This window comes from Danio rerio, chromosome 10, assembly GCF_049306965.1.
Source record: "Danio rerio strain Tuebingen ecotype United States chromosome 10, GRCz12tu, whole genome shotgun sequence".
In the NCBI taxonomy this organism is placed as follows: Eukaryota; Metazoa; Chordata; class Actinopteri; order Cypriniformes; family Danionidae; genus Danio; species Danio rerio.
The window spans coordinates 26,751,806-26,770,585 of record NC_133185.1 but is presented as its reverse complement, the minus strand read 5'-3'; the positions used below and the strand labels follow the sequence as shown (position 1 = coordinate 26,770,585).

Here is an 18,780-nt window from a genome sequence, read left to right as displayed (position 1 = left end):
TCCATTTTTTTACTTGTTTCTTTTTTATTAATTTAGTATATTTATTGTACAGATTTTATACAAAAGCCCTTTAAACATCATATGCATAGAGCATATGATGTTTAAATATAGTTCAGTATATCTGTTGATTAAGTTTCCACCCATTTGTGTGGCCAGTAATTAAATAGTAAGTTGATATAATCTCTGTATAATGATTATTCAACCTCTTAAAAGTCTTATATTTTAAAAGGGTGTTATACTGTATGAAGTGTTACATTTTTTTATAAATTAAAAAAAAGTTCAAGGAGTTTTTCTTAAATCCAGTTCACTCTTTAATAGGCATACTCAATATATATGATTTCTGTCAACTACAAAACTTCCGTTTTAGTTTCCTTGTGTAATTCCCATACAATTTCTTCAATGTACATAACATAAAAACATAACATCTCAAAATTACTAAAAATGCAGTTATCAATTTTTGCAAATAAACTCTTCATATATATCCTGCTGATGACGTATATCCAGAGTCAGGTGTTTTTGCTAGTCATTATAGACTGAATTGCTGCATTATTAAATATTAGTATATATTGTCCCACTTTGAAATCTTTAGGCAGACACATTTCCTCCTCATTAGGTATACTACTGGAAATTTAAACAGCCAGTGAAGTATTGGAGGTATTGCCATCATGTGATGCATAATCTCCTTCCATACTCCAATCAAGAAGCGTTTGCTTCCGTCTTTGTCTGCTGCAATATTATTTTGGTCAAAAATAGCATATAACAAACTCCGCTTTGACAAATAAAAGGAATATCATAGACTTTTTTGTCAGAAGTTATCACTCATTGTTAAAATGAATTTACCGTTGGTGCATTTTATTAATGAATAGTGATTTCCTCTGTTCAGGTAAAATTAAACCCCAACAACTAATGATTAGGGCAGATTATTGCATGAAGATGTATTTCCTCACACAGTTTCATGCCCAATCTCACAACATATAATTTGTAAATAAATACATTGTATTTTATACCAAATAACCATCTCTACACTAAAAAAAAGGTTTTTGTTGCTTGTTCAAACTACTTATTTAAAATGGGCTGAAATTTCAGAATTCTAAAGATTCTTTTTAGACAACTTAATTGTTCTATGTTCAGTCTCTCAGTTTTATGTTCTGAAATTTGTAGGAACAAGCAAGTTAACTTAATTGGTTTGTGTTTAGACAACGTGAATGAATTGTGTGGACCCGCATTTTTTACAGTGCATATGTATTGCAGTTTCTTTAATTTCTTAGTTTAATTTCCTAACTGTCACTTTGTTCAATAGCTGATGTATTAAAATTTGGTTAGATTGACCTGTTTAAATAAAAATGAACAAATTTTTAGTGTTACTATCTGAATATTTCACATAAGTAAGAGCCAATGGATTATCATTTTAAAGAAGTGCAGATCTGCAGAATTGGCCATTTTTATACTACCGTATGCCTTGGTTGGCTTATTCTCTGTCATTCATATTTTCAAACCTACGTGTTAGCACAGAGAAATGTTAATGAATGCGCTTGTCTGATATTCTGTGGTATTATGTCTTCTGGAAGGTCACCAAAAAAAAAAATGTAATGCAAATTTGAATCTAAATCAAATGCAAATTTAATGCAAAACTTCGGCCCCTGTTTACCGCAAGGACAAAAAAGCCACAGCTCTACAAGATCTCAGAGAATCAGATATCTCTTTTATTTGTAGCTTCTTCTTTGAAGTGGTTGGCTGCACGGATGTTTATTTGTTTTCTTTTATTTTACATTCAAAGCTGCATTAGCTCTTGCTGAAAAACATTGTTGAAAATAAGTAGGAGATGGTAGTGGACTAAACATACACTTGTATAGGGAGGAAAAATATATATAAGTACATTTATGTTTTGCTATCAGAAAGTTATGTTTTGGTTAGTAGAAAGTTATGTTAGGCAACAGAAGCATGCATATTCAAAGGCACAGGAAAAAGTAGCAGACTCTTAAATGCAGACAGTTTGACCATTATGGCAATTCAAGGTAGAAACACTGTGTTTTGTAATTTTAATAAAATAACAATGTTAGAATGAAATATAGAAACTTTAACGGTTCAAGAATTCCTTTTAAGGTTGTATGTGTTTGTTTCCACGATCCACGGGGTTTGTTGCATGGCTTTCTCCGAGATGTCCGGGCTACCAATACAAGCTGTTTATGTTCAGCAAGCATTTTTGTCGAGAGAGCTCTACGAGCATTGGAGAATGGTGGACTTTGTCTTTTTTCAGTTGAGTTTGTTAGTATTCAGACATATCAACACGCTGCTGCATTCACACATTTTTAAAATCTTCCAGATTACCAGCAGGGTTTATGGTGAAATTAGATAGGCCGGGAGACTTGCTGCACTGCTATCCACTGTGTCTGCATTCAGACCAGAGGATTCAGGAGGAGATAAGTCCTCCTTATTTAGTGTTTATATAAACATGTTTATCTTTATAATGATATAACATATTGTAGTTACGTGTAGCCTGTATATTATATGAAATTACGAATAACCTATCGTACAAGTTGCATATGTATTTCCCCTGCTCTGCCAGCCACGCCCACTCCTCCCTCTGCTCGCAGCACTTCACGCCCATCTCAGAGCATTTTTAAAAAAAAATCTGAGGAAGACTTGAACTGAAAGAGGGGGGTTTCATGACCCTTTAAAGTCACCATGAACCGGAAGTTGCTACCATTAATATTTTCATATCGTGACGCAAATTGTTTCTAAAGAAACAGAATATTAAATGAGTGAACAGTGGGCGTGTTTTTTTAACTGCGAGTTGAATGGATGTAGTAAAGTAGGCATTTCAATAAAGATGGGGAACAGGGTTTGAGAAGAGTTACAGACTTATCCTTCTCAGCATTTCTGTTTGTTGTCAAAATTAACAGTTGAAGCAGCGTGATTAAATATGTCAGCCACACCCATTTGCTAAGATAAATGTAATCTGATAATTTAACTGAAACAAACAGGATGTGCATTTTCAGATTTCAGTTAAAGATTAGAAGGGCAAACATTTTTTTAAATGACATGCACAGATGAATTGTTCACCACCAAATTAGCAATGTGAGCTACAAAATCATATGACTAGTTTTGATTTCTTGAGGACTTTACGGAAAGGTCAGATTTTAGACAAATGTATTAAATTACACTATTTAAAATGGTCAAAATGACTATACATCAGTTAAACCTTTAGGTTCAGATTTAAAATGACCAGATTCAAATGTTTTTGTTTTTTTGGTAATTACAAAATTACCATCCCAGGTTTCAGTTCAGTTCAGATTGCAGCATTTACACTTATATAAATGAACCACACTAACAGAGCAATTGTCATGTTTTTATTAAAGTGAGCCTGGCATGTGTAAACAAACCCTAAAAAGTTTACTGCAGAAGTTTGAGGAAATTAAATTTAGCCAATGACAATGTCAAAGCAATATATTAAGATATTAAGACACCATAAATTACTACTGCATTTTTACAGTCTTGAAAAATAAAAATACTTCAAATTTGATTGTAAGGGATGCGAGGCTAATGATAAGACCATATCAGTGTGCTTTTGTGCATGTGCATATTTCATTTGCCATCATCCTGTATTTAAGACTGTTATCTCAAGCCCCTTTTAACCATTTGTTTGTTTCCACAGGGATGTATTTACCCAATATGCAGGTTCATTTTACACCTTTATGGAGGAGGTCTGAAAAAAAGCAGATTGGCTGGAATGCTCATAAACATAAATGCAGGTGAGAAACGGCTAATAGCAACCACACAATTAAGGCACTTTCATTCAGCATTCTCTGCGGTGTAGAAACATGAGCTGAAATACGTTTCCATGACAAAATTCCAAGCTCACCATGTTTGCCCTGTGTCCTATTAGAGCTGCTTTGCTTTAGCTTTTTTGAACAGCATGAACATTAACTGTTCAGACGGCTCCATTACATTGCATGAGTCCTGTTTTCCACCTCTGCTGAGCGAGAATCACATGCTCTGCTTCTTTCACATGCACAGAAATGTGTGTTCATGCATTACATATTCACGCAGTGAATCATGCTCAAATAAATGAAGAGTTTAAGGGTGCAAGTATGAGGTTGATGACAATATTGTCGCCTCGATTAACAGTGAATCAAACAGTTGGAGTGGCAATTAGCAGCACAGAGTCTGCACTCCATGGGCTGTCAATCTAAACAGCCACCAAAATTTTGAACTAACTATCTACAAAATAAATATCTTAAGTAAAAATACTGAATATTCATTGCTTGAAGCGTGATCAGAAGTTATAGCCTTCTACTTGCAGACGTTTTCTAAGTGTGTGGTCTCACCTCAAACAAACAAAAGATAATGATAACTCATTCGTCTTTAAACAAATGTTGAAAACTCATAATTCTTTGTACGTACCACCCGGCTACCAATGTTTAGCTTCTTTGCTTGGAATGAAAAATAAATGACCAGACCGCAGTCTGCAGATTTTCCAAAATGTAGCACTTAACAAACATCTATATTTTATAACTCGCTTATGTTAAGCATAATTGCTTTGCTTATGTGATTCACGATGACAGACAGTACACACATTTGTTATTGAATGTGCCTATTATTTAGTTCTGGTCTTTTAAACCTCATATAAGATATATAGCTTCATATTCATATTGTTATTATTTTAACCCTTATTTTACCAGAAAAGACACATTGAGAATTAAAAAAATCTCTTTTACAAGAATGTCCTGGCCAAGATTAGGCAGCATACATGTCACATGGGTCTTACAGACAACAAACAAAAAACAATTGACAGTTAACAAGAATCACACATTGACAAACAAACTATTCAAAACATCTACAAGCCTGTTTCAATTTCTAAATCATTTATACTCTTTTTAAAAGCATTTAGTAAAATCAGTTTTTTAAACTGCAACTTTGTTTGTAAATATCCTGTTATGAATAAATGAGTAAATAAATAAATATATATCCTGTGACCGCAGGCCATAGCTTAGTACAGTTTTTTTTTTGCAAATATAATTCTGAAGATGTGATGGGAGTAAATCACATATAGATTTCTAAACAAGATATGCCAATGCTTGAGCCTACAAATGGACAAAGCAGACCAACCATTCCTAGTATTCAACACACAATGGTGAGTGAGGGATTTAAGATTAGTTATAAATCTTAGTGCACCATGGTAAACATCATTTAATGCATGCAGACTCTGAGACAAAGCATGCAGATAACATCACCATAGACCAATATCGACAGAAACGTTGCATCAACCTGCTTATTTTTAAAATCAAAAGAAAGGCAGTTTTTATTCCCAAATAGAAGCCTAAAATCACTTTTAATTGTTTCACCAATTGCTGAATTTGAAAACTAAAAGAGAGAGTATAATCAATTAAAATTCCAGTTCTTTGTTTTGAATTTGAAAATAACATAAGTTTTGTTTTATCTGCATTTAAAACTAGTTTTAAGTTAAATAAAATATTTTGAAGTACATTAAAAGCAATCTGTAGTTAAGAAAGGGCTAAATTGGGTGTAGATGCAGCTGTGTATAGGACTGTATCATCAGCATAATAATGAAAATTTGCATTTTTGATATTTTGATCAATATTGATAATATATAGCACAAAAGAAGCCCCAGTACTGAACTCTGAAAAACTATATATTTCCACAAATAATAAGTGACAAATATTAATGTTTGCAACACTGAATATAATAGAGCCCGAAAATTTGCATATTCAAATTACCGAAGCTCATGTGATGCTAATGATTGGATAAAGATACTGAAAATTCTGCTTTATTGGGGTAATAGTAATAATAATGTTTTAATATATATGCATACCAAAAAAAAAGAAGGATTAATTTTCACACAATTTCATTCAATAAGTCATTTTACATACCATTTCTACATTGTGTATTATGATACTGCAAAAACGTAAAAACACACACACATGTTTCTACCCCAAGGTAAAACTTCCTACAAAAAAGCATTGAAAAGTTTAAAGGTAACTCACATTCTGCAGGTGCATTATGGCTGTGAAGTAGAAACTCCAGATTCCTGCCTGAGCTGATGTTCACCACACTGAAACTGTTTGCGTTTGTGTGCCTTTCAGTGTGTGTGTCTTTTTTTCTTCTCTTGGTCCCCTTCCTTATTTTCACACCTCTATTTCCCTTCCGGTGTCTCCCTCTTTTTCTGTCAGACTTAATATTTATAATCTATTAGGAATTTAACACTGTTATCTTATCACTGTACTACACAGACTTCTCTTTTTCTCACGGGACAATATGCTACTGTTTTAGACAAATATGAGGCATACAATATGAATAAATAAAGAGTTTTATTGATAATAAATTAACTTTAAATATACATTTCTTAATAATAATTTTTGTTTGCTGATTTTCAGAAAACATTTAAGATGTTGAATGATATTTAAACATTACTGGGTTTGACAAACAATATCTATATGAAGTAAAAATTTCAGTCTGTGCAAGAAAATGAACATTATTAGCAAAATGATTAAGTTTAATTTGCCTTAATGCTGGATATGTCCCTTTAACAGATTGCATCATTTTTGCATAAAAAGCATATCTAAAGTTTAGACTAAAAATTAAATAACAAAAACAGTTTTAGTAAAAATATCTAATGCAATAGAGCATTTTATGAAGAAATTAAATCTCTTCCAGCCTTGTTGCAAGTTTTGCATAGACACTTGAACCCTTTCTATTCCTTTTTTTAGACTGAAACAATACGATTAAGCAGTTATTACAATTTGCATATAAATGTGAGGTATCATAATTAAATATTATGATAATCGCATTTCAGTAATTCTATTTTATAATTTGTGTCCATTGTAAAAGATCTAAGAACTCGCTTTATTTTCTGCACAGTGCTGCAGCAGTTTTATAGGGCAACAATAGCAGAAACGTGAAGGCACAATGCAGGCCTGCTGTTGAATTGTTGAATTTACACTGTTTACACTTACAGGCTGCTTACGCACATGGTGTGTTTTAATCAAAGCGATAAGGTTCCATGAAGGATCATTCTTATTTATTAATTATTAGTTGATAAGGTGTTTGACATGAGCCTGGATGACTGACAGCCTGATGGTTATTTGTTGTCCTGTGCTTTAGTCTTATCTGTGTAATTAAGGATCATGCAGGGTAGACTGATAAGAACATACAATATGCGGCTCTTTATTAAAGGCATGGACACACTGACAATTTTCCAGCCTTAAATGTTAATGACACTTGACCAGGAATCAAAAGAGAGAAATTATCATCTGTCTACTTTATTGTCCTAGTACTTCTATGTATAGTGATGATTATTTGAATAAACCACAAAGTTATAGATATCATACAATACACAAGGTCTTTTTTCTGCTATGTCAAATGATTAGTACAAAATGTTATGCTTAAATTTGGAAACCTTTATTGGTTGCACTTTATAACTATATGCAGTTATACACTCTGCAACTACATGTCTATAGATCTCATTAGAATTGACTTGGATTAGATTTGAGGATGCTTGAATAATGTAAGTTGAAATGTAGTCTATTAAGTTATTTATGTATGTAGTCTATTAAGTCTATTAAGTTGCTTAGTGTTAACCAAAAAGGGACCTACTGTAAAGTGTTTATAATATTACACACAGCAAAATGATAAATATTTTACAGTGTTTTAACAATTTAAGTTAATTTATAGTATAAATTTCATTTTTAATTCACAAAGTGTTAATATTATTTTATGCACCTAGACAATATGCATAATAGTAAACGCAGAAAAATAAAAGCAAAATTGTGGTGAACATTTAGTAAATTGTACATTATTAGTTAATAAAATTAATATTTATTTTGTTGATGAAGATTAAAAACATGCAACAACAAAAGCACAACGTTGGCCAGAAAACAGAACACCGCAAACCTTAGAGAAGCATCTTGCATGATCCATTGTAACACTCATAATGGTCCCACTTTATATTAACTTACCTTACCTACTTTTATTTAAGTGAATCATTTTGTACAATGCTTTCTTTATGTTTTTACTTTGTATATATATTGTATATATATTGTTTATTACTTTGTATACTTATATTTGATCTATGTAATTACATATTTATTTAATTTCTGTAATTACATATATAATTATACCATTGACCCATCCTTTTAACGCATGCTTAAACCTAACTATACCAGCAAACTCGTATCCCACCTCAGTAGCACCATAAACATTGTGGAATACCATAAAACACAAAATGTTGAGGTTACACTTCATTTTAAGGTGACACAGTTGCAGTTTAATCAAACTACAGAGCAATGCTAAATAATCACATGTGCTTACTATATGGTTGGGGTTAGAATGTGGGTAAGGTTTAGGGTGGAGTTACATGCACTTACGCATAATTCATTTTAAATAGTGCACTGCAAAACCCAAAAAGCTAAGGCAACTCAAACCATTTGAGCTTAAAAAAACTAATCTATATGAGTACTGTGAACTTATTCCATTTAAGATGAAGTAATGAGCTATTTTATTAACTCATTACCTTCAACACTGAGTTTAAAACTTTTCAAATGAGTAGAATTACCTTCAGTCAATTTTTCAGTCAACTTGTAACGAATGCTCAGACAAAGATGGATCCATGTGCAGTACGTTTATTGTATAAATGAGATACAACAAGAAGAAGTATATACTCAAGTGTATAGCAGTAGAGTACGGTGTCGCAGACAGCTGACTAGAAATCGGCATCGGTTAACAGGCTGGGATCGGGGCTGGCAGCAGAGAATCAGAGTCCAAAGGCAGGCAATAGTTCAGGGCAGGCGGCAATATAAATACAGGGTCAATAAACAGTCCGGGTTGGCAACAAGAAGTAATCAGAGTCAGGGAAAACGCTCAGAAATGTCTGCAGGGCAAAACAAGACTTCGCACTGAAGCAGCGTGAGAGTGCTGCTTATATGTGTGTGGAATGTGATTGAAGATGTGTGTCAGGTGTGTCTGAAATCAGTGTAGATGGATGACGTAATGTCAATAGTCCGGTGATGATGACCTCTGCTGGTTAGTGAAGGGAATAGCTGGGACCGAGCCGGTGACAGAGCCCCCCTCCTGCGAACGGCTCCTGACGTGAGGATGATAACGACGTCGGGGTCTTCCACGGGGGCGAGGGGCCGGCATTTCCGGATGATCCTGATGAAATTTCTGTAGAAGGTTGGGGTCCAGAATGTCCGCTCTGTTGACCCAGGATCTTTCCTCCGGACCGTACCCCTCCCAGTCTACCAGATATTGTAGTGTCCCGCCCCGACGTCTGGAGTTCAGGATGTCGTGTACCTGATAAGTTTCTTCACCGTCAATGACAATGGGTGGGGAGTCCTGCGCACCGTCTGCCAACTCCCTCTCCTCCTCCACAGGACCAGCAGCCGGTTTGAGAAGTGATACATGAAATGTGGGAGAAATACGGTAATTATTGGGCAATTCTAGGCGAAAAGATACTGGTGTAATCTGTTTATTGATTTTGAAAGGACCCACGTACCTGGGGCTGAGTTTCTTGCATGGTAATTTCATGCGGAGGTCCCGGGTTGATAACCATACCCATTGTCCTGGTGTATATGTTGGTGCTGGGCGTCGACGGCGATCTGCCTGCTCTCTAAATCTCCTTATGGCTAGTGATAAGTGTGTGTGAGCGGCGTTCCAGGTATCTTCACTGCGCTGAAGCCAGTCATTGACAGCGGGTAGTTCAGTGGGTTCGCCAGACCATGGGAATAGTGGGGGTTGGAACCCGAGTACACACTGGAAAGGAGTCAGTCCCGTAGCAGCCTTACGTAACGAGTTCTGAGCGTACTCAGCCCATATTAAATACTTGCTCCAGTCGGCTTGATTTTGGTGGCAGTAGGTGCGTAGAAAGCGTGTAATTTCCTGATTGAGCCTCTCGGTTTGTCCGTTGGATTGTGGGTGGTATCCTGAAGTTAAACTGATGTTGATGTTGAGACTTTTAAAGAAAGCCATCCATACTCTGGATGTGAACTGGGGTCCTCTGTCTGACACAATATCCTCCGGTAATCCATAAAATCGAAAGACATTATTACATAGGAGTTCAGCCGTTTCTAGAGAGGTGGGAAGTTTGGGAATGGGAATGAGTCTGCACGCCTTGGAAAATCTATCAATTATGGTTAGAATAGTGGTATTGCCTTGAGATGTGGGGAGATCCGTTATAAAATCGATAGCTATATGGGACCATGGTCTGCGGGGGGTGGGTAAGGGTTGTAATAATCCGGCCGGTAGCTTTCGGGAGTGCTTGTGCATATTACATAGACGGCAATTGTTGAGAAATCTTGTGATGTCCGTCAGCATGTTGGGCCACCAAAATTTATTCTGTACCAGTTCCATTGTTCCGCTTATACCTGGGTGCCCGGAGCTGGGGTTGTTGTGTATTTCACCGATCAATCGTGTCCGCAAGGTTGTAGGAACGAAAGTTTTCTCTGCGGGGCAATTCGGTGGGCGTGGTTCCTGCGTTTGAGCCTGAGCGATCTCAGTAGTGATATCCCACAAGATAGGTGACAGTACCAAGGATTTCTCTAAGATAGTTTCCTCCTTCTGCTCCACCACCTCCTCTTCAAATATTCTGGATAATGCGTCTGCCTTGACGTTCTTTGAGCCCGGAATATATGTTACCGTAAAGTCGAATCGGGTAAAGAATAGTGCCCATCGAGCCTGTCTGGGATTGAGTCTTTTAGCAGAGTGTATGTATTCAAGATTCTTGTGATCCGTTATTACCGTGAATTTGTGTTTAGCGCCCTCCAGCCAGTGTCTCCACTCCTCCATAGCGGCTTTCATGGCGAGAAGTTCCCGATTGCCCACATCATAGTTCTGTTCCGCGGAGTTAAGCTTACGGGAAAAGAATGCACATGGATGAGATTTGGATGGAGAACCCTGTTTCTGGGATAATATTGCGCCGATGCCCGTGTTGGATGCGTCAATTTCCACGATGAAGGGTAACTCAGGATTTGGATGATGAAGGATGGGAGCGGTGGCGAAGCGGTGTTTCAATTTGGCAAATGCCCTCTCAGCCGTGTCGTTCCATTTGATAATTGATCCTTTCCCTCTGGTCAAACTGGTGAGTGGGGAAGCAACCAAACTGAAGTTTCGAATGAAACGTCTATAGAAATTTGCGAAGCCAAGAAATCTTTGGAGCTCTTTAATGGTTCTGGGTTTGGGCCATTTTAATACTGCTTGCACCTTCTGCTCATCCATGGCCACACCCTCAGTGCCAATAATGTATCCTAGGAAGGAGATGGATGTTTGGTGGAATTCACACTTCTCTAGTTTTGCATATAATCGGTGTTCGATTAGTCGTTGAAGCACTGCCCTTACGTGACTGATGTGTTCTTCTAGGGATTCAGAATAGATCAGGATGTCATCGATATAGACAATGACCCAGCGATTAAGCATGTCTCGGAAGACGTCATTAATAAATGCTTGGAACACAGAGGGACTGTTTGCTAGTCCGAAGGGCATGACCAAGTATTCATAATGGCCGCTACTAGTAGAGAACGCAGTTTTCCACTCATGGTTCTTCTTTATTCTAATCAAATTGTAAGCACTACGGAGATCGAGCTTAGTAAAGTATTTGGCAGTGCGTAATAATTCTAGAGCTGCCGGGACTAGAGGCAGAGGGTACCTGTACTTGACTGTAATTGCATTGAGCCCCCGGTAGTCGATACATGGGCGTAATCCACCGTCCTTCTTCTCCACGAAGAAGAAACCGGCTGATGCAGGTGACGTGGAATGACGAATAAATCCCTTCTTGAGTTCCTCCTCAATGTATGCGTTCATGGTTTCGGTTTCAGTTTGGGATAAAGGGAATATTCTTCCCCGTGGGGGGGTCGTTCCGGGCAAAAGCTCAATTGCACAGTCATACTCACGGTGCGGTGGTAACTCGGTGGCCTTTTGCTCGTTGAATGCTTCGGTCAGGTCGTGATATTCTTCAGGAATTTCCGAACGGGGAATAATTTTCTCTGTGGTTGTAATGGAGCTGACTTGTAAGGGTGATACAGTTTGTAAGCAATCTTGTAGGCATTCCTTGTCCCAACTTATGATCTCACCCTTCCGCCAGGAAATAAGAGGGTTATGTTTCTTTAACCACGGCAGACCCAAGATCACGGAATAACGAGGAGAATTAATAATTAATAATTTGATGGATTCACAGTGGAGGGAACCTGTTCTGAGTGAGAGATTGGATGTAGAGTGAATTATTCTTCCTGTCCCTAGGGGGCGCCCGTCTACCGCCGTGACTGAAATGGGAGAAGAACAAGAGAATAAGGGGATGTTGTGGTCATCAGCAAACGTCTTATCCATAAAATTACCGGCGGCTCCTGAATCGATCATAGCGGTCAAATTAATTACAGAACCATTGACAGTCAGGGAAATGGGAACTTCTATGCATTGGTTATTTATAGAGGAACAGAGAGCTGAACTCACCGGGAGCGATCTGGAGGAGGGTCTCACTGGACACCGGGCCTTAATATGTCCTGGCAGGCCACAGTACATGCAGAGATTGAACTGGAATCGGCGTTCCCGTTCTTCGAAGGTTAGTGGAGTGTGACCAATTTGCATGGGTTCCGGAGGGTTGCTTGAGGGTAATCTGGGTCTTAGGCTGAGGGGTGACAAAGAGTGAAGTGGTTTACGAGCTCGTATGAGGTTGTCCAGGCGTATAGAAAGTTCAATGAATTGGTCCAATGTTTTTCCCTCATCACGACAAGCTAGTTCAGTTTGCAACTCTGGGTCGAGACCTTTACGATATAGTGTCTTTAATGTATCATCCAGCCATCCAGTCTGGGCTGCCAGTGTGCGGAAGTGAAGAGCGAAGTCGGCGGCAGTTTGGTTGCCTTGTTGAATAGTTAACAACTCCTCACCAGCGCTGCGACCTCCCTCAGGATGTTCGAACACAGTGCGAAATTTTTGCAAAAAGCTTGCAAAAGTGGCGAACGTAGGGGTGCTTGGTTGCCAGATGGCGGTAGCCCACTCCAGGGCTTTGTCGGTGAGTAGCGAACAGACAAACGCTATTTTACTCTTCTCTGTTGTGTACATATATGGCTGCTGGGAAATAAATAGCTGACACTGTAGTAGGAATCCTTTACATTTAGCTGGATTACCTCCATATTTCTCAGGAAGAGCCAATCGTGGGTTTTGTGCAGCACTGGGGTTTTCGCCGGGAGGAGCGTTGAAAGCAAAGCTTTCCATTGGTGACTGTGCAGAGATGTTCAGACCTTGTAATGCCTTCACCAATTCCTCCGTGAGCTGAGTGAGGTGAGTGAGTTGTTGTTGATGAACCGAGAGTGTTTGGGCTTGAGCTTGAAGTTCCGTAGAAAACTTTTGCATGGCTGCGGGATCCGATGTTGGCGAAGTCTTCTGTAACGAATGCTCAGACAAAGATGGATCCATGTGCAGTACGTTTATTGTATAAATGAGATACAACAAGAAGAAGTATATACTCAAGTGTATAGCAGTAGAGTACGGTGTCGCAGACAGCTGACTAGAAATCGGCATCGGTTAACAGGCTGGGATCGGGGCTGGCAGCAGAGAATCAGAGTCCAAAGGCAGGCAATAGTTCAGGGCAGGCGGCAATATAAATACAGGGTCAATAAACAGTCCGGGTTGGCAACAAGAAGTAATCAGAGTCAGGGAAAACGCTCAGAAATGTCTGCAGGGCAAAACAAGACTTCGCACTGAAGCAGCGTGAGAGTGCTGCTTATATGTGTGTGGAATGTGATTGAAGATGTGTGTCAGGTGTGTCTGAAATCAGTGTAGATGGATGACGTAATGTCAATAGTCCGGTGATGATGACCTCTGCTGGTTAGTGAAGGGAATAGCTGGGACCGAGCCGGTGACACAACTACACTTGTTTTATTTAATAATGTTAACTGTTGGGTTTTACAGTGTAAGTGCATTAAATATATAGTAGTTAAAGCCACTTAATGATTGTGTTGAGCCTGAATCAGACACAAAAAACTAATGTCTACAAAAAAACTGTTTACAAAAATGTGAACATGGCCATAAACAGGCAGTTCTGGCTGAAGTAGAGGGTTTCAAAGCAACTTCTTTAAAACACTGTCAGACTAGCCTACCACAAAAACTGAACCAGTCAATTTAAATGATGAAGATGCTCTCTCATTGCCTTATCAGCCTGCACAATATATAGTTTTATTAGCTTATCGTATATTATCATCACTAAACATAAAAGGTATGTGTTGGACAAAAGATTAGCCAAGGCCAAACTTGGTACATCAACAGTGCTAACTTTTCCTTTGGGTAATACTTAATTGAACGATATCAATGATCTCTACACTTTTTGATTACTTGTTATTACTTAGGCAGTCAGACTTGTATTTGTAGATCTATACAACATGCAATGGCTTTCAGCAGGTTGCAGAAGACCTTCAGTTAGTGTACAGAGAAATATCTGACAATATGCTGAAAGAGCAAGCGGCTTCTATCGCATCTGAAAACAAATGGTACTCGGCAAATGACTGCGTTTGCAACTAATGATTCGAGTTTCAGCATCTGTGTTGTAGGGGTTTGTGTTGGTTTGAAGGACGTTTCCTGTCAGCAGGATTATTTTCGCTCTGTGCCTCTTCTGGGCCAATTAACAGGGATTCAAAATATCTTCTGGTGCTTAGATCCTGTCTATGTATATCATTCTCATCTGAGCATGTGTGTGTGTGCGCACAAATAGGCCAGAAGGAGCCTCTACTCTATGCTTGTCATTAACCAGCCCAAACACGACCAGTGACGTCTCTGCACTAAGCTGGATGTCAAGGGTCTACAGTCACGTCTGTTCTCTGATCTTCCTGTCCAGAGTCACCTAGCAACTCCAGACCTCCATGACCCCTTGTACTGCTCAAAGAGTGGACTGAAAAGATGAACAGCTGAATCGAGATGATATTAAGACTTAGCAAACAGTGAGACGCGCTCGTTGACTCAATAGCAAGTCTCTCCTGGCTGTTGTTTGTTTTTCCGCCTATACGGAATATTTCGAGTAAATAAATTAAAGGCTTTTAACGAAGGTGAGAGAGTTTATTCCTGGCTAATGTACCTGAAGACTCTTTTTTTATGTGATAGAAGCCTTTATTGAGACACATTCTTTTGTATCTGGAGTCTTGTTAAAGAGAACCAACGTTTTTCTCAGTTCAAGTAAAGCTTCTGTCAAAAAAATTCTTGTTTGGAGGTGATGTGTGTCATATTTTTTTCTTTTTTTAAATTAAAATACTTTCTCCCATTTCAGCTTAATGTGCAGAGACACATTATAAATAAGCCATCTGTAAGTTGCTTTCTCCCAAAAATGTAAACGCTGCAGTTTTGTGGTTCTTTCTGCATTGCTCATTTGTTTGTGCAGGCAGACACAGCAACATTGCTCAAACAATGCTGTCCAAATGATGTCTGAAAGACAGAAAATGTGTGTGCGAAACACAATTTTTGTTTCTATTCAGTTTGGTGCTGCTAATGATGAAAAAATAGCACAATGCATCTTTTATGTTTGGTAAATCACAGGTTTAGAAAGAGAATTGCTGGACTGTGAGGCACTTTATATTAATTAGCTAAATTGTCTGTAATTTCATGTAGAATAGATTAGATTCACTTAATTAATTAGAATCAGAACTCCTATGCAGAATAAAATAGAAATGTTATAAAGTGACTAGAATATAAATTAAATATATTTACATTTATTTTATAATTAGTTTCTAATAAGTACGATTTTTGTTGTTGTTGTATTTTTGATGGAAGTTCATGCTCAAAATGGTTGCATTTATTTTATCAGTAAGGCTGAAAGCACAATAATAATATTATTATTAAATATTATTGCAGTTTCTATTAATATAATTAAATTGGTAAAACTTTACAATAAGGTTCAATAGTTAATGCATTTACTAACACAAACTTATCATGAACAACACATGTACAGCATTTATTAATCATAATTGAACATTTACTAACGCATTATTAACATCCAGTCCATGCTTGTTAACATTAGTTAATGCACCATGAGTTAACATGAACTAACAATGAACTACTGTATTTTCATTAACTAACGTTTACTAACATGAACAAATACAGTAGTAAATGTATTGTTTATTGTTTGTTCATGTTAGTAAATGCATTAATTAACATTAACTAATGAACCTTATTGTAAAGTGTGACCATTGAAGGATTTTGTTATATTAGAATGTTTTATAATTATGATCAAATATTATCTTATATAAAGTATTGAATGATACCTATAATTATTTAAATATAGATATAGCTCTCTGCAACTCTCACATAGTTGCCCACTGAAGCTAAGCAGGGCTGAATCTGGTCAGTATCGAGATGGGAGACCACATGGGAAAGCTAGGTTCCTTCCAGAAGTGGTGAGACCAGCTGGGGGCGCTCAGTCTGCGGTCTGTGTGGGTCTCAGTAAATTGATAGCGACTCTATACTTCTCAGTGAGCGCCATCTTTTGGATAAGATGTTAAACCAAGGTCCTGACTCTCTGTGGTCATTAAAAATCAAAGGATGTCCCTAGAAAAAGAGTTGGAGTTTAACCCTGGTATCCTGGCCAAATTTGCCCACTGGCCTCAGTCCATCATGGCCTCCTAACCATCCCCATTGCATAATTGGCTCATCACTCATCCTTTCCACCAATTTGCTTGTGTGTGGTGTGTAGTGTGGTGCAATATGACTGCCGTTGCGTCATCCAGGTGGATGTTTAACACTAGTGGTGGATGAGGAGATTCCCCAAAAGAATATGTAAAGCGCTTTGAGTGTCCAGAAAGGTTATTTTTAATTATTATCATCATTATTAATTAAATATTGCTTTGATGGCTGAATGTTCCAGTCTTCAGTATCGTGGTAATTCTTCAGAAATTATTGATTTGTTATTTAGGAAAATGTTTGTACTATATTATCTTATAAAAAGTGCTGAAAACAGTTGAAACAGTTACTCTATGGTTTGTTGATGAATATTAAGTTCAAAAGAAAAAAAAAGCTTCATTTGAAATACCTTTATTTGAAATATCCTTATTTTTTCATATAAAGTCACTGCTGCTATGTCTCAGCTCGAATTGTCTTAAACGTCAAGACACTGAGACAGATCCTTATGTTGTTCAGTGCTAAACTGGTGAGCAGTCCCAGCTGCAGTGTTGAACTGATTACCTACTGGGATTCTCTGCATTATCCTGTCGACTGTTTCATTTTTGTGAACAATCAGCTTTATTTTGGCAACTTGAATGACTTTGTAACATTGTAGAGATTCAATACTCACAGATGTGAATGCCTTACTTTTCTTGTAGTGGTTAAAGGGCTCATCTCATATTAGGTCAATACATGATGAATAGTACTAAAGTTTATTCTTCCTAAGTTCATTTCAACCTTTAAACCCTAAAACTTTTAACAAATCTAAATAATTAAACAAAGCAATCTATGTCATTCTGACATGTTTCCAAAAAACAGCAGGAGTTTAAAAGTCTTGTACAGGGGCAAAGCAGTGGTACAGCAGGAGTGTGATTTCATTGGCTCCTCAGCTGTTGATTCATCTTCACGTTTTCACAACTTTGGCACCAAAAGTACAACCTCTCCGGAAACAGCTTGGAGCCATGAGCACTAAGCTATCATCATCCCCTCTGCCTGTCAGGATATCTCCTTGAATATTTCAAGATATTTAGAGCAGCAAAATTAGCAAGCTGACTGATTTCAGGTCAGCCCCTTCATCGAGACGATTGTGTGTTTACGGATGCATTTTGGTGCTATACAGTAACTCTGTAAGTGTGTGTGTTTGTGTATGTGTGTGTGCATCTAAGTAGTAACTTAGTGCATAAACTGTTGCCCTTCACTGGATTCTGTCCAATCACATTTTCATCCTATAAAAACAGACCATATATTTCCAAAGACACATGTGCAGACCCCCCGAAGAAACCCACCGGGAGAAGGACGCATCCTTGCATCCTACAAAAATACACGCTCCCCTGGGAGGGTCAGCCGTCACGCAATGTCTTCAGCCGCCTCCATCTGACTTACAGAGGCATGTGTGCTTTCTTTTTTAGGAAAAGTAAGAGGAAGGGGCTGCTCTACTTTTCTGGATTAGTTTTGAGAGACAGAGAAAGAGAGAATTTATTATATTTTTTATGCATTAACGTATGTATATGTATGAATGCATTTTTTCTTTGACTCTAAGAATCCGAAATAATGTATTGTAACATGTTTAAATTAAATAATAATCAGAACAAATGAACTTATTAGAATTATTCCTGATAAGATGCACCATTGAAGATTGAAGAAATGGCTTGTTGTTGGAGATTTGAGAATGGCTTGCTGGCAGCTAGCTTTCTGCAACTCTTACATAATAATTCATGAAAAATGAATTATTACATTGTTGCCCACTGAAGCTAAACAGGATTGCATCCGGTCAGTACCTGGATGAGAGACTACATAGGAAAGTTAGATTGCTGCTGGAGTGGTGTTAGTGAGACCAGCAGGGAGCGCTCAACCTGCAGTCTATGTGGATCCTAATGCCCTAGTATATTGATGGAGACTCTAAACTGCTGAGTAAATTATGTCTTTTGGACATTAAATCGTGGTCTTGCCACTCTGTTGTCATTAAATGTGACAAAAAGTTGGTGAAAAAAGAGTAGTTTGAAAAAGAGTAGGTGTTAACCTCGGCATCCTGGCCAAATTTGCCCACTGGCCTCTGTGCATCAAGGCCTCCTAACCATCCCCATATCCTAATTGCTTCATCACCTCCACCAGTCAGCTAGTGTGTGTGGTGTGTAG

At 37.7% G+C, this 18,780-nt stretch overlaps 1 protein-coding gene and 2 long non-coding RNA genes across 7 annotated transcripts in view; 2 read left to right on the top strand and 1 right to left on the bottom strand.

The window, feature by feature from the left end:
- Positions 1–18,780, top strand: part of LOC141376355 (uncharacterized) — a 974,232-nt gene that overhangs the window by 146,435 nt on the left and 809,017 nt on the right. The window lies entirely within an intron of this gene.
- The window catches only part of hrh2b (histamine receptor H2b), a 29,156-nt gene that overhangs the window by 4,015 nt on the left and 6,361 nt on the right, over positions 1–18,780 (bottom strand). Inside the window, 1 exon segment of one of the 2 annotated variants that reach the window (NM_001109738.1) lies at positions 6,006–6,095. The exons of the other annotated variant lie outside the window; for it this stretch is intronic. The gene's annotated coding sequence lies outside the window, so the exon portion shown is untranslated. 2 annotated transcript variants of the gene reach the window in all.
- Positions 1–18,780, top strand: part of LOC137490376 (uncharacterized) — a 28,589-nt gene that overhangs the window by 3,507 nt on the left and 6,302 nt on the right. For both annotated transcript variants that reach the window (XR_012386293.1, XR_011009806.2), the window contains exon 2: positions 3,656–3,752. This is a non-coding gene — a long non-coding RNA (uncharacterized lncRNA). The remainder of the gene's footprint in view (positions 1–3,655; positions 3,753–18,780) is intronic.